The following is a 15,000-nucleotide window of genomic DNA, read 5'->3' as shown; positions in this document are numbered from 1 at the left end:
CTTATGCCCTATTTGATGCTGTTGCTTCGTCTTCTCTTGGTTTCGTCTTGTTCTTTTTCGTCTCATGGCTGCATTCAATTGTACGGAAGACCTGAATATCGTGGATATAAAGATTTATTTAATGATTCTCCTTGGTTTTTTGCCTTTTATTCCAGTGATTGCGTTCCTAGACACCAAAAACTGGTTCACATGCGTCTAAACATTTGTGCCAATAATCTGCATATTTTCCTTCCATTTATTTCAGCGGATGCGTTCATTTGCACAGAAGGTAGGTCTCGTATATGTAGAGCAATTATGCTAAGAAACGCGCTCGGTCCTCCCGATATGCATTATTCACTCGTGGGAGAAAGGTGCTCAGAGAGAAGAGATCGCAATCGGCGCATTGATAAACGAGGGTGAGTTCGATGCGTTCATTTATAATTCATCCTGATCGAGATAGATAGCGATTTTAGATTAGCCAGCAGCACACGGGTACGACATACTTGTGCAGCTAATCACCAGCAGGCAGACTTAAAGAGACATTGGTTTCAATGCGGGCTGAATTAATTGTTTGCTACAAATTCACTTCTAGCACTCGCTGACAGAGAGAGAGAGAGAGAGAGAGAGAGAGAGAGAGAGAGAGAGAGAGAGAAAGCATATGTGTCATGATAGTGAGGTAAAATCTTTATTTACGAATGTTATATGTATATGAATGTTTTTGTGTATATGTATGTATATAGTATATATTACACAAACATATATAGTATATCATATGTTAATATATATAGTATATTAATTATATATATATTATAATTACAGGTATAATGTTCCTGTAATGAGGAGAAAGGAGAAAGAGAGGAGGAGGGAGAGAGCGCGCGCACAGCGGGATGCATCGATACCTCGAAAATTAAGCATGCCCCCGTGGCATGGCAGGAAAAGGTAAGCCACACGCGATGTCACTGTTACTTGAGTTTTGAAATCTCTCCGGGCGCGGTCTGATCTCATGAGAAGTTAAGGCAGTAATGAAGGAATACGAAAAGTCGAAAACATAATACATCCCATCCCTTGTCTAACTGACGCGCTGACAGCTCTCTCTCTCTCTCTCTCTCTCTCTCTCTCTCTCGGAGCATTTGCTGCCATCCATCTAAACCATCCACCAGCCGTCACCACCCACGCAGGTACGTAGCATCCATGATGATCATCAACAGATCCTCGCGATAAGGTACCGTACGTCCCTTCAAAATACTCGTATGGAAACTGTATGGGACAGGGTGATGACACATGGGATAAGCAGGCTGGATATACTGGTGTATCATCACTACAAAGGCGAACCACTCGGAGTCTTGGGGTCATGTTGCATCATCCAACGGGGCTGTGGGTTGGATGATGTTTTTACCCATGTCTGTCTGTGTGTTTGTGAGTGTTGACATCAAGGAACAAAACATCTCTTGAATGGATAATCGGATTTTGAGAGGCCATTTTTTGCAAGTGAAAAGGACACTTTTTATTTCGTGTTTTATTTTATTTAATTTATATTTTAGATTTAATTTTCTTGGTGTGTAATGAGTAGGGTCTGTTTTTTTTTTTTTTTTTTTTTTTGTTTTTTTATGAATGGTCAAGGGGAAAGGGGAATATAATATGAACAAAACTAAGTGAACCAATAGATAAGTTGTACCTCCAGAATGATATCCAAGTAAGCCTCCTTGTGGTGTAAACAAACAGGAATATTGAATTTATTGTTGGAGATATGTTTATGTCTGTATAAGTACATAAAAATTTTGTTAAAAGATTCCAAAGCACAGAGCTCTTTCAACATTGAGATTATGCAGGCTGTAATAAAGAGGTCAATCAGAATAAAAGAAAAGAAAACCTTCCATTACCTAAAAAAAAAAAAAAAAAAAGAGAGAGAGAGAGAGAGAGAAAACATCAAGTATCGACGGTTTATGTTCTCTGCAATTTTGGAAACCTGAGAAAGGTGCGGTTTTAGTGGGAGTTGAATTATGAAAGAGCCAACAACAGGTAGACCATCCATTCAACCTTTCCTTACTTGGAAGGGGAGTGAAAGGAGACTGTGATTATGTAGGATCAGGATGAGTTCACGAGTGACAACGGCCCATTCATTCATCATGAGGCTCGTTTGTCCACCGTTATTAGCTGGAGGTTTTGAGCAGTGCGAGAATTTTGAGATTTTTTTCCCCATCAATACTAAATTAATAATTCAGGAGGTGTGAATGTTCTTTTTCTTGGGGTCATGATTTTTTTTTAATTTTGCATGTGTACAATTGTGAACACAGCGAAAAACATAGAAAGCTTATTGGAATTTGAAATGCTTACTGCTATTCAGTTTGGTATCCTCTTGTGCACTGCTAATATAAAATTAGAATTGAAGAATTGTGAGCTATACTCTAAGTACATCATTCGAAATGCTGCCAAAAAATAGAAAGAGAAAGAATTTGAGATGACTTGATGAGGTTGCTTTTCTTATAGTATCTCACTGTATGTGATTCTGAATACTACAGCAGAGGAATTTGTGGAATCTTAGGTAATAGTAATAATAATTAATACTTTTTATAAATGTCTATTTAAAATTCGAAACCTATATTCACAAATAATTCCAGGCTGTCGTTGTCGAGCCCATGTTATTTACGCTCTAATAAAAGCCAAGCTGCTGATTCCTACATGCAGACCCTAAAGACTTGCGTCCTTATAAATACAGTGTGTCAAATCAAAACACTTAAAATTAGACATATATTACAAATATGAGAGCTCGTGGGGACTAGCATCTAGATACACTTGAAAATAAATCTAGCAAGACTTGAAACCCCGCGGGTGATGGCACCGATATTTTGATTTGCTGCGGAATTTATCGCACCATTGTGCGTTGTAGACGAAGATACTCGGAACGCCATTATCGTATTTTAGAGATCAGTAAATGGCGCTGGTAATGTTAAATATTAAATCTCGCGACTGTAAATCAGGGGCGGAGTGTGCGGACAGGCGTTTATAAATCCGGTTAATGGTGTTTATGAGGTGTTGGACTTGGCTCCTAAATATGTAATCTCTCAGTGGCTTTAGACTATCAAATTCGGAAATGTCGGCACCGCAGAAGAATAGACTCGTAGGATTTATTCCCTTCTTGGATTCGATTGTAAATTTTGCATCTGAACGATCTGGCAAATGATTTTGCCGATTTTTCTTTTTAGGGGATATACCGAATTTGATTTTGGAATGATAGTGGAGTCCGTTTGGATGTGATAAATTGGTTCGAATGATTTAGGGTGATTGAGATCGGCGGTGGGGATCTTGTTCTGGCACAAATTGAGAAAATGAGAGAGAGAGAGAGAGAGAGAGAGAGAGAGAGAGAGAGAGAGAGAGAGAGAAAATATTATAGACAGAGTCTAAGAAGCAACATTTAAAATCTTAGTATAAATTCACTGACTGAAAAACTAAATTAATATTTCAACAAAGTAATTGGTTTTAATTTATCTTTATGGATCATTAGATCCCACTGAAAGACGGTAAAGCCGATAACGCAGATGGAATAATAGATTTCCCACACCTGACATACAGTGAAATAAATCTATGACAGATTTATCGAACCTAAATGAAGAAGGCTTTGAATTTCTTTCATCTTTCCGTTGGGACATAAAATTCTTCGACTTTATCTCCGACCGGTCGAATCTTATCTCGAATGGCCATGCATGGGGCCTGGAGTAAATTTAAATGGACAATTTTATGTTATACCAAAAGAGAAGACGAAAAAAAAAAAAGTTGCCAAGATGGAAGAATAGTTGCAAAAGACAAGAGATAGAGAGTGAGAGAGAGAAAGAGAAAAAAAAAGAAAATAGATATCGGCCACGGTTGAACTTTCCATTTAATTGTCTTTTCACTTAACTGAACGAGAGAGATAAGGAGATGGAAGGTGAGGCCGCGGTCGTTATCTGCCTTGTGATAGTGGGAGACGGAATACCCTTTATCCAATTCTCTCCCTGGGTCTTGGTCATCTCACGTCGTCGTAAAAGTGTCTTAAATATGATGCCGTAGCCCGCGGTACTTCGCAGTTTCCAGCACCGGCGAAAATGCAAATGGAAAAATGACCTTTAAAGACAAGGGGGAACAAGATTCGATATTCCTTCCCCAACACCCTTCACAGTTGGATGAGGGAGAGTGGCATTCATAGTGGCTTTGGTGTGATTGGTTGTTGCATATTTGGTCCCATGGGAGAAACAGCTCTCTCTCTCTCTCTCTCTCTCTCTCTCAAAGCATAGACTTGAGTCTTATTAAGAAATTTTCAAGTTCGTTGGTCATGGGAACATGTTGAACGAATGGTTTGTTGAGAATAAACGACTTTTAACGAATACTTTTTTTTACAACGAGCCCTTCAAAATTCATGTTCAATAGAGATTTTATTTGTGTATCCCAGTTGGAACCCTATTGCACAAAGATGATGTTTATGTTTGCACCTATTCACTTGCCTCATAAGTGGACACTATCTTAATTCTAATCTGGTCAAAAATGGTGTTGAGAGGCGAATTCAGAAACGGCTGAACCACACTCGAAGTCTATTTACGCCTCCGTGATCAGCGCCAATGTGTTTTTCCTTGTGGTGAGAAAGTGCAAGGGCCCGGTCGAACCGACTGGCCTCCAAGGGTGCCGAAGGAATTAGAATAAAGTAGGTTCCCGGGTGGCCTACGTCAGCCAGACTGCTTGATCAGTACTATGTATGTACTATTCAGTTTTCTTTTAAACCTTTGTCTTTCTTGAAGTCGGTTTTGGCATCACCTTCGAATGCAAGCCCGCGGTCTTAATAATGGAGTGTTCGTTGAGGATGAGGTAGCAATGACATCTTTATTTGATGTCATCACTTTCTCGTGATCTTGAATGGAAAACTGGAGACCGCATACATACCGCTGAGGACTTAATTTTCCAATAATAGCTTTATTCTTTGAGTGAGCTGCTTGATTAGCTCTCTCTCTCTCTCTCTCTCTCTCTCTCTCTAAATATATAAATATATATATATATATATATATATATATATATATATATATATATATATATATATATATATGTGTGTGTGTGTGTGTGTGTGTGTGTGTGTGTGTGTATGTGTATATTATATATATTGTTATATATTTCATATTATATATATATAGTATTTATGTACGTATTATATATATATATATATAGATATATATATATATATATATATATATATATATATATATATAAGCCAACATGATCCACTGTTATTAGAAATCATTTTATAATATCTTACCAACCCTTTTTTCCTAAACAGACACCAACCGAAGACTTGAGCAGAAATACACTTATGCAATAAAAAAAAAATTAAGACAACTCGAAAAATATAAGAAGAGTAACACGTATTGCGTTATCACTTGTAAATTCACTCACTTCCATGAAAATACTCCTTTTTCTATCATTCTTTCTTATTTTCCCACACCCCTTTCGTTAGATGGTTCGGGAGATTTTTCATAATTAGGAAATAATGAAGTCGTTAGCGCTGATGAAGCCCCGATGCTAAACGGGGCTTCAGGGTGCTCTCTCTCGAACCGGGATGTTCGCGGAAGTCTTCAGTCATTACGGGGAATTAGGCAGTTTGTGGGTAATTGCATATCACCCCAGCTCTCAGGGGAACGGAGGCTCAAATCTCGTAGCATATTAGAAGTCACTGCAAAGCTAACTCATAACACAGCGAGGTCCCAGAGTCCTGACAGGAAAATGACTTAATAAGGAACACTAATAGACACTGGGAAACTCGCTGCGTATGAAGGAATACTAATTGATTTTTTTTCTCTCGAGGGTAAGCGAAAGTAAAATGTTTCTTATATATGTATATATATGATATGTATATATCATATATATATAATATATATATTATATATATATTATATATATATTATATATACTATATATATATATATATATACTATATTATATTATATATATATATATAAGGAAGGAGGCATAGGGCTTTTATAACCCATGAGCCAAGTTGTAATCTATAATTTTTGAGACAGTTTTACTTACCCAAGATACTTAAAATTTTGCCTTTTTCAACAAGATTTCTTCTATTCTATTATATTTATTATAAAGTGGAACGTATATAAGTTAAGAAAATGAGACGAACAATATTAAACTAGTCATGATTCGGAAAGGTTACGTATCTCTTAACCTTTTGGTTTGGCTCGTTGGTTGTCAGCGAAGCCGTTGCAGTCCCTTTGGTGTTATTGAATACTCATCTCGTGGCCCTGACATCGAAATTGACTTGTAGCATTAAACGTCAGGTTTTAAACGATATAAACATTGAGGTTAGAGATGGCTGGCACTGATTAGTTTAGCGGAGCTCTATGGTTCAGAACCAGTTGTTGGACCAATTGGGATGGTTGGATATCAAGCGACCGGATCAGTTACGGGAAAAAATCTCCGGCGGTCTTTTTAGACTCGTTAAGGGTTCCTCCATACCTTGTTAAATGTGAATCTCTCTCTCTCTCTCTCTCTCTCTCTCTCTCTCTCTCTCTCTCTCTCTCTTCCTTAGCAGTTCCTTGTTGATTTTAGTCGTCACTAGAATCAGGCATTAAAGTCTCGTTTCAGATTTAGGAGATGCTCTTAAAAAATGCAGAGTAATCATTCATTGCAGACACTTCAGGGACTCTCTCTCTCTCTCTCTCTCTCTCTCTCTCTCTCTCTCTCTCTCTCTCTCTCTCTCTCTCAACTCGTAACTGAACCTGTGTGTGAGTGTACTTGCGTATGTATATACGTCGTCGCTCGTTGTAAAATATGTATTGCAAACATCTTTATCAAGTCAGACGTCTATAAGAATGAACTCCTTTTTCATACACCAGCTCAAAAATCCACACTACGTCTTTGCACTACGTCTTTGCGTCTTTCATCATCATTGAGACGGACAATTAACTCCAGTACAAACGAAAACGAAACATCAGGACGACGATTCGACCACATAATACATATTAATTGATCTTGACACGAGGCAAAACGGTAATCAGCGTCAAATTGTCTCGTGAATTTTACAATCGAATCCCCGAAAAGCGCCGTTTCCAAACCGGTGTTCATCTGGCGATTATAGTCATTGGAATGATGCATCTCTCTTATTAACTTCCCTAATGGGATAATAGAAATGGATTTTCCATGTTAATGTTTTACGAAACCCCTCGACTTGAGTACCGGTTGGCGTGGTTGTAAATCGATACAAAGATTTGGGGAGGTAGAAAGATTTGCGATTTCTTCCTGACGAAAGATTTGCGATTCCTTCCTGACGAAAGGTTTGCGATTTCTTCCTGCCGAAAGGTTTGCGATTCCTTCCTGACGAAAGATTTGTGATTCCTTCCTGACGAAAGATTTGCGATTCCTTCCTGACGAAAGATTTGCGATTTCTTCCTGACGAAAGATTTGAGATTCCTTCCTGACGAAAGATTTGCGATTCCTTCCTGACGAAAGATTTGCTATTCCTTCCCGAGCCAGTTTGACTTATTGGAAATGGTCTTCTTCATTTATCGTCATTTCGTAAGAAATCGTGAGCACAATAGGAAAGATCTGTTATGGTTAGCGCTGCATTGTAATGCGCAAAGTAACCTGGAAGAAGATCAAATGATCGACACGCGGAACTATTTTCACTGAAACTACCGGATGTAGAAAGCCCCGTTTGTATAATTTTTCGTGTTATTCTCCCCTCCCTTCCCAACTTCTCTCACCACCACCCCCCTCCCCTCCTTTCCCTCTTGACGATGATTTCTACTTCGCGTGTGTTTAACAGCTTAATATGTTAAAGTTGAAGCGCTTCCCTCTTAACCTTTCTCTTTTAAATGTCACGTAGAATAGCGTCGGTAGCTAAATAGGGATTCCTTTTAGGTGGACCAGTTATTTTGTTAAAATCTGGATTTATGGAGTAGTAGTTTATCGAGAATTAATTCTTAATTTACAGTCGTACTCGGGAATCATGCAATAATGACATCCAGCCCTGTTGAGAATTGAGAACGGAACCCTAATTGGAGATGTTTCATTCTTAGAGAAAAGCCTACCTGAGAAATCTACGGTCGTGAGACCCGGTAGAATATCGCAACGCGTAGAACGGGTTCCTTTTTATTGCCCTACACCCTACGTGGTGCCATCTTTATACCCGAGCGCTGGGGCAGAATAGCTCTGTTTTTTCCTTTCCTCGGAAAGTATCCAGCTGTGTTCATTAAGCATCTGTATATCTTACGTCATTGTCTTGCGAGCGACCTCACTTCATTTTTCCTAACAGCATGATGTTTCAGTTCTCCTGCTCCTCGTGCTTCCAGTCGGAGAGGCGATGTCGTTGCAGGTCATGGAAAGGGAATCATTACGTTTACCTTCTTAAATTCCGTAAGATTTTCCTGACTCGTGATAGATATACTCCAGAGCTTTTGTGCAAGATCAGCGACTGCAACGAATTTTTGAGGTCAACGGCGCTTACAAAATGCACCTGAGTAAAGAACGTATAGCTGCGAACGACAAGATCATCATCCCTTCAAGACTGACCACATGCAGTCAGACATGACCGGGGAGGTATTGTAAGGGAGTAGGGGGAAGGAGGAGGGACTTTTATGGTGGCGGGGCCGGAGGGGCGGGTGGGGGGGTGTTCGTCGCGGAGCCCAAGAAAAACGAACACCTTGACGCGTCGCTTTTAATCCCAGACCTGCTGAATTCCTTCGGTGATAATTGGCGCAAAATGACCCCTACAAAAAGGGGACTGCGTTCATGAATAATCGGCCCTAGACTCGAGATTAATATCGCGGTACTCTTCTTACCGAATTGAGTTTTTTATATATAATTTTATTAATCGGAACGCTTTTTGATCAGGTTTCAGGTAACAGGGTGGTTGAAAGTTGATGTTGAATTCTTCATTATTTATACTTTGTGACTTTTAGTGTAAAAGATTAAATATCCACTAAAATTCCAGTGCGTGTATGTCGAAAATGTAGCAAATATTTTTACTTTACTAAGTAGCCTTTCTTGCCATCGAAACTTAACCATAAATCGTTTTGATAGTGCATTGAAGAGAAGACCTTAAATGTCCAGTAAAAATTGTTCACTGCCTCCTCTGACCATACATTAATTTTTTATGCTTCTTAGTGATTATTGTTGAAGCTAATTTCCAAAAATTAACGTCTTTATAAATTCCTCATGGTTTGATTTACTGGCGGATATCAGACTGCATTGAAAAAGAAAGGGCTTCAAATTAACGGCATATATCAAAGGGGAATTATCCATAGGTAACTGATTAGATATGAAAATAAGGCAAGCCTGTTGATGAAAGTCACACACACAAAAAAAAGCTGAATATACACCAATGCTAATTGGTTTACTGCCACTGGCCACTCGTTAACGATTAGGTGGTTCATATCAAAGAATTCTTTACTCGTAAGGATCTTGTGATACTTTTTCAATCAGGACAGCGTCAACTCATGATATTGCTTTAATACCTCTCATACAAGTTGAAAATGTAATTATTATTATTATTATTATTATTATTATTATTATTATTATTATTATTATTATTATTATTATTATTATTATTATTATTATTATTATAGTTGGGGTAGGCGTGGTCAGATGCGTGGTCGATTTACGATTGGCTGCCTGGGATTATTATTATATTATTATTATTATTATTATTATTATTAATTATTATTATTATTATTATTACAGTTCAATTGTTTTACTTATTATTGCATTACATTAAACATCCTTAAATACTTGTAGGTTGTCCAAATTTTAGTGCAATTTTGCCATATCAATCAATTATTCACGACTGCCACATTCGTAGATAAGTTTCGCATGCATTCGTAGTGTAATTGGCTGTTAAAAGATACGTAAATACCGATTTCAAAAATAAAAAAAACAGTTGAGCATAATTGTGAAACATTCTCATTTCCAAAACTCGTAACGACGAAACCTATTTCTCGCGGAGAAAAATTACTTTTAAAAAGCAAAAAGAAGCAAATAGTTGGAGTGAGTGATGGGACGAAAGAAGAGAAACCGAGAGAGAGAGAGAGAGAGAGAAAACCCTCGAGGAAATGACACGCCATTACCCATACTCCATACCCTCTCTACCCTGCGTTAAAAACCCCTCACTCTTTTTTTTTTTTTTCCTTTTCCTCCTGCCTCATTTTCTCTCACTTGGGAGCGCCCGCTTCCATTCCATTCTCGCGTTCCCTACACCAATCAATCTACAGTTGCGGTTCGCCGGCGGATTATTTTGGGAATAATTGTCGAGTTGAGGTTGCCGCTCTTGTCGTCACCCCGAAACTCTTCGAGACCTCGGGTTGCAAAATAGAAGAGGAGAGAGAGAGAGAGAGAGAGAGAGAGAGAGAGAGTTTCTCGTATAATCGGATATTTATTTTATATTTTTATATCTTCCTTTTGACTATTACATCATAGGCGTATTTTGTGTAATATTATATATATATAATATATATATATGATATATATATACATATATATATATATATAGAAAATATAATTTTATATATATATAATATATATATATATATATAATCTGTGTGTGTAGAGAGAGAGAGAGAGAGAGAGAGAGAGAGAGAGAGAGAGAGAGAGAGAGATTCGCTTATAATCTTATAATCCGAAATTTATTGTTTTTCTCTTCCATTTGCATATTACATGGAAAAAGATATGCATAAAAAGGACGTTTTTGATTATTACACACACACACACACACACACACACACACACACACACACAGACAGAGACAGAGAGAGAGAGAGAGAGAGAGAGAGAGATGAGGGTTTTAATTACTTTCACCAGTTTTTTATTGCTTTTGTCTACTCGTTTTGATTATTACCTAAAAAGCTTACTCGTGTATTCACACACGCCTTAACCATATAAAATCCCTAACACTACAATAAGGGATTAGAGCCACTCACAATGAGTAATTTACTCGTGAGATTGTCTCCGTAGATACCGAGTTTTAGTGTCTCTCACCCATTGATTGGTTGAGAAATAATTAGTCCAGCATTTTATAGAGGCGACACCCATACATGAAACCTCTGCCCGGCCAGATATCCAACCGGATTCCTCCAGGATGATTCTTCGGATGACAGCTCATGTGAAAGGGGCTGTAGGTGGATGTAGGCGGATGTCTTTTATAACGGACAGATAGCGATCGTGATTCAATTTATTTATGCGGTGGTAACATGGCGGCTGCGGACGTAAAGGTGTGGATGTCGGTGTTTACTTTGCAGCGCCGGTGTTTTCTAAGAGCTACGTGGCCGGGCTGACACGAAGTTCTTGCACAAGTCTTTTTATCGAAAGCAATGTTCGAGGATTTTCCAATTCTCATTTTCTGTTTGATATATTGGTCTGAATGCGACAAGCAGATTAAAGCAGATAACATTTTTTTTTTAATTTATTTTTTTTGGTATTCTTATTATCTTCCAGCCAATTTAATAGAGCGTGCTTGAATGCATTGGCGCTTACACTCAAGAGTCATTTATCAGACGGATAATAGAGCGTTAGAGCCAGCTAGTGGTCGAGGCCGTTCTAAATACCTTCTAACTATAATAGATTTTTATTCTAAACAAACATTAAAGTATTTGATTATTTCAAGTTTTTATTTTATTTCAAGTTTTTATTTCTTGAACTCTGTGCTTTCGTAATATATTTGAACATAAGTTATAACTAAAATAGAATCATTTTTTATACTCTCCATTCATACTTTTCTCATTTTCTTCTCGTTTATCTGCCTTTGTTTCTCTAGTACATTTACGCCAAGTGAATATGAATTCCCCCCTTTTTTATTTAAATTGCAAATGAGTATACGAGTAGCGATCCTTCTCCATTTTGAGATAAAACCGTCAGAAAATGAATGTCTCACGCGGCCGAACATTAACCAATATTGTCGAAGATGTTGATAAATACCTGGACATGGACATAGGGCCCGGGAGAAACCTACGAGGCATTCTCTCTCTCTCTCTCTCTCTCTCTCTCTCTCTCTCTCTCTCTCTCTCTCTCTCCACTCTGCTCCCTTTTCCAATATTTTCTTGCTCGAGGAAGCGAAGCATTTCTGAGCTGGGCATCCTGGGCATCTGATAGTAGTTCGGTCTCCGGCCCCCCACGCCCGCAGGAAAAGGGAACCCGTGTAGCCGAAGAAGGGGGCTGCTGTTTTTTGGGTGTTTTTGCCGCCATTACGGAGAAAACGGCCCCTTTGGTTCTGTTTTTGGGGTGGGTGGGTGGTGGGATGGGGGTGTGGGATGGGGTGTGGGAGAAGCAGACAGGGGTTGGGTGTGAGAGACTCGAAAGGTGAAAAGGGCAGGAGAAGGAAACTGACAACAGGTTGTTTTATTAGCAGCGAGAGAGAGAGAGAGAGAGAGAGAGAGAGAGAGAGAGAGAGAGATAGGAGTGATGTCAGGGAGCAGCGAGCGACACAGGAATGAAAGTCTGGAAGGGCGTCGGAGGCATCCATCCAGCGACGGTAAAAGCGACGACGACTTAAAGTGGGTTAAAGAGGAAAAAATCAAACGGACGAGCTGCATGGGGCGTGCTCGAAGTGAAGAGCAGTGTATAGCAAGCTGCACGGTGTATACGTAGGTGGTCTTCAGTGATTTACAGCATTCCTTACCTGTCAGATCTCTCTTGCATTGATTGTATTTGACGAAGCTTCTGGTTTCTCTTAGTCTTGTCCTTATGGTTGTGTTCGTGCAGAGGACTCTGATAAATTCATTTTGATCCACGACCGACATCACTCAAATTCTTTTAAGAAATTGTCCATATGGTTGCGTTCGTGAAGATGCGACATTGAAAAAGAGTTACGAATCAGAAAGAAGCATTTTGAAATTCAGATTATGATCTGTCACAAGCTAATTGATTGTTGATCTGCCACCATTACAGTATCTTCTGTCGAAGAATCCTCACCGTAGTGTTATTTCACAAAGCATTTTAATGTCTTCTGCTCTGTGTTTTCAGTATTTTAGATGTTTGCACCGCTCTCTCTCTCTCTCTCTCTCTCTCTCTCTCTCTCTCTCTCTCTCTCTCTATTATTGCGTATTCAGTTTCTTTGCCACCCATATTGTGGCTTGCAATGCATCGCACTGTCTCCTATCAGATTATCTGTCTTTATTCCATCCTTCTGTTCCGCGTGACTCATGTCGTGATTTGATATTATAGTCGCAGTACTCTCTCTCTCTCTCTCTCTCTCTCTCTCTCTCTCTCTCTCTCTCTCTCTCTCTCTCTCTCTCTGCAGATCGTGTCCGAGGCCCCATGCACACGGCAGCATTTACGATCCCGGGGATTTATGCCTAATAAAATCCCTAACGATGCGGTCGGTGAAAAGTGGACAAAGGGGAGGCGGACTGTACGAGAGAGAGAGAGAGAGAGAGAGAGTGTCTTCACTTACGCCCCCGCCACCCACAAAACACCTCTCCCTACGCCCGGTTGCGGCATCCCGCCCATTCGCTGGGGGGAGACCTTCAGTTGTCTGTCATGACGTACACGGGGCTCTCTCGTGGAAATTTACGATTCAGACGTGCGAGGAGGAGTGGAGAAATTGGCTTGATTGCCAAGTGCTCCCATTCTCACTCACACGCTCACTGATTCTGTTTGGTAACAAGCCTCACTGTGACCCATTGCCGCTCAGCAGTCTAGTCGTGTGGTCTTCCTTGTAGCTACTCTCCCGAGGAGGCTGTCTTTTCCAAAGTCTTCGGAGATTGGTCTTTTCTTCGTTTCTTGGGTTACTTACTGGAATGTAAACTTTTTTTGAAGTGAGAGTTAAAAACTTTCACTGTTTACTAGTAGCAATTCATGGTATGTGGACGACTAATACTGTAATAAAAGATAAAAATCATCGAAGCATTTCTGGATTTGTCCTCTGCGTCAGTGGTGTTCACCTGGTCGTAAGACGCAAAAATCATTTACAAATTCCACTACGTTGTTTACCGGGATTGAGATGAAACGCATCTTTTGCCTTCATTTTTTTTTAATGGAAATATTTTACAGTTACAAAATCCCAGGCTTGAGTTATTATAACATTATAATATGACGATTTCGTATAATTTTTATAATATTATAAAAAGTTTTTAGTCCTACATCTCTGTGAACTTTGGTTTCTTATAAGACTCCCAAAATGTATGAAATGTCTGAAGTCCGGTTCTACCTAAATTCGGTTACACTCTGTTACAGACCGGACACAGCAGGAGGCCATCCCGTTCCTAATTCAACACGCCCGTGCCGAAACCTCTTCATTCATTTAGGCTCCTCTGTTTTCTCCTTGCAGGTTGTGATGAGTAATCGTATATAATCCTTTGGTCTCGCCGCTAACCGGCATCGCTCCTTGGTCTCTGTTTCTGCCGCGGAGCTTGTCCGTCATTTGAACCCAAGGGGGATCTTAAAACATTTTTGACGGGGTTCAATGCAGAACGTTTCATGAAGTTCCTACGAGTCCTTCGAAAGGCCTGGCATTTTATATTAGTTCCTACAAGTACTTCGAAAGGACTAACGTTTTATGTTAGTTCCTACGAGTCCTTCGAAAGGACTGACATTTTATGTTAGTTCCTACAAATCCTTCGAAAGGACTGACATTTTATGTTAATGAAATCGCCCTGCGTTGATACTGTGATTTTGGGGAACACAGATTTTTCTGATTCATGAATTTTGAGGTTTAGAGACACAGCGGTTACCATATTGCATGGGAATTTGCAATTTTCATTGCAGGTTACTTGATAGTGAAACAGATTTTGAACCGCAGTATAAAGGTTTTGTTTTTCTAAGATGTTTACTGGATCCAATTTCTCAAATACAAAGCTCGTAGACTAATTTTCTGTACATTTTTTATTTTAACGAGTGAATAAAGCTATTCCTTCGTAAAATTAACTGAGAGTTTACAAATATTAGCATAAAAGAAATTAAGTTAAAAGGTAGGACGATGGGTGTAGAATTCAGGTTCTAAATTCTCGATATTAACCTAAATCTTGTAAAGCAGGTTAAAAATCCTGCCAATAAAGTCTGGCCTCT

At 39.1% G+C, this 15,000-nt stretch overlaps 1 protein-coding gene across 1 annotated transcript in view; it reads right to left on the bottom strand.

Annotated features, from left to right (window-relative positions):
- LOC135206164 (Kruppel-like factor 2) overlaps positions 1-15,000 on the bottom strand; it is a 392,389-nt gene that overhangs the window by 65,904 nt on the left and 311,485 nt on the right. The gene's annotated exons all lie outside the window — the stretch shown is intronic.

This window comes from Macrobrachium nipponense, chromosome 29, assembly GCF_015104395.2.
Source record: "Macrobrachium nipponense isolate FS-2020 chromosome 29, ASM1510439v2, whole genome shotgun sequence".
Taxonomy (NCBI): Eukaryota; Metazoa; Arthropoda; class Malacostraca; order Decapoda; family Palaemonidae; genus Macrobrachium; species Macrobrachium nipponense.
The sequence above is the reverse complement of the archived record's forward strand: the minus strand, read 5'-3'. Positions and strand labels throughout refer to the sequence as shown.